Genomic DNA, 2,360 nt, shown 5'->3' on the forward strand with positions numbered 1-2,360 from the left:
GTCCTTTCGCTCATCAGAAGGCCTGTCATTACCTTGGGATGGCACAAGCCAGGAGGAACCGCTCTCGAGAGGCCAGCAGGGTATCTGCACCTTCAAAATATTTGTGTCTCAGAGTGACTCACAGCTCTGATCCTTTAAACACCTACTTGATGCTAGCAACCCTGCACACAAGAGGCCATTGCTGGGGAGAGGGGAGTCTGTTACGACAGAACTGATAAGGCCTGAGTGTTGACAGAAGCAATAACGAGGCCTGTCCACTTCTGCTCATTATCAGGTGGCGGCAGGGATTATTCTGGAATGCAAAGGGAGCGAAGGCAGCATGTGCAGATCAACACGCTCTCATTCCCTGGATTCTCTCCGTTATGAGGACCTTTGGAGAAAACTGCTGTGGAGTCCTGACTTGGAGGGGGGAATCCCATCATTTAACAATGCTGGCTGCATTCTTCACACATGGGCAGTTTGGGTGCGGTAAACATGCTTTCCTCTGTAAGATGCTCAATGCATTTTTGTTTTGCAGACCGATCAGCTGTACCCAGTATTCTGCTGCGCAACTCCTCCTATCCTCCAAATGGCTTGGTGTTAGGTGCAGGTCACAAAGGATTTGCAGTCCAACAGCCTAATTCTATGGTCAGCCGTGCCCATCAAAGCCTAGGCAGAATCAGGTCCTATTATTACCATGAATTTCTTAATCGCCTTCTGAGCCACCGTCCGAAGGTGATTTACACATAAATCATAGTACAGTGGTACCTTGGGTTACATACGCTTCAGGTTACATACGCTTCAGGCTACAGACTCTGCTAACCCAGAAATAGTACCTCGGGTTAAGAACTTTGCTTCAGGATGAGAAGAGAAATCGTGTTCCGGCGGCGTGGCGACAGCAGGAGGCCCCATTAGCTAAAGTGGTGCTTCAGGTTAAGAACAGTTTCAGGCTAAGTCCGGACCTCTGGAACAAATTACGTACTTAACGCGAGGTACCACAGTACCAAGAACAAACTTAGTTGGACTCTAAGGTGCTACTGGACAATTTTTTTCTTTTTATATATATTTCGACTGCATCAGACCAACACGGCTACCTACCTGAGTATAAATACAGGTAGACATAATTGTTCTTAGAAATAAACCCAGATACTGATCTACCTGACTGCATTAGGAAGAGGGAATGTGGGCATGAAAAAGAGGACCAGCATGTTTCTGCTTGCTGAAATCTCATACACGCACCAGCCTTCGGCAACTTGGTGCCCTCCATACGTTTTGGAGTATGCCTCCTTTGGTGGCAGTCAAAATGTGCCAGCAGGAGCTGGTGGGAGTTGTAGTCTAAAACATCTAGAGGGCACCTGGTTGGGGAAAGCTCTAAAAGGTTACCTTTCTTGGTTATCTTTCAGCTACCAGAAATTTGCAATTGGTCCTGACATACGTACACACAGACCTGACGCCCCATTCATGCAAACTGACACAGAATTCCTTCCATGGACTTTGCTTGCAGGTGTAATACAGTGGTACCTCGGGTTAAGTCCTTAATTCGTTCCGGAGGCCTGTTTTTAACCTGAAACTGTTCTTAACCTGAAGCACCACTTTAGCTAATGGGGCCTCCTGCTGCCACCGCGCCGCCGGAGCACAATTTCTGTTCTCATCCTGAAGCAAGGTTCTTAACCCAAGGTAATATTTCTGGGTTAGCGGAGTCTGTAACCTGAAGCGTATGTAACCTGAAGCATATATAACCCGAGGTACCACTGTAAAAGCTTTCGTGTACGTTTTGGAGTATGCCTCCTTTGGTGGCAGTCAAAATATGTCAAATTATTTTTATATCTATCTATATCTCTCTATCATCTATATATGGACTGTAGTCAAAATAAAAAAATTCCTTCCAATAGCACCTTAAAGACCAACTAAGTTAGTTCTTGGTATGAGCTTTCGTGTGCATGCACACTTCTTCAGATACACATATGGACTGTATTTATACTGTTGGACCCAAGGACTGAAGGCTACGTGGATGGAAGCCACGGCATCCAGTCTAGCCTAAACAGCGCTCATTCATTTATTGTGATAGCTGATCCACAAAGCAGTGAACTAGCTCTCTGCACGTGCTCAGATGCACCCCTGCCGTTTGCAAATTCCGGGCTCGTTCCTAGCTCCATTCATGCCTCGCTCACCTCCATTCATTCCAACCCCCCTCCTGCCTTTCGCTTCCGTAGGCGTTACATTTCCCCGGAGATCTCGCAAGCTCCTGTTTTCTTCAGGAGGATGCTGGGAGTTGCAGTGTCGAGGAGGATGACCCCTCCTAACTGCTGGGGGTATTGCGGGAGGGGAAAGACTACAGCTCCCAGCAGCCACCGCACAGGAAATGGGAGCGGCGCGTGGCC

The sequence above is a fragment of the Podarcis liolepis genome, assembly GCF_965112155.1.
Source record: "Podarcis liolepis genome assembly, chromosome: 2".
In the NCBI taxonomy this organism is placed as follows: Eukaryota; Metazoa; Chordata; class Lepidosauria; order Squamata; family Lacertidae; genus Podarcis; species Podarcis liolepis.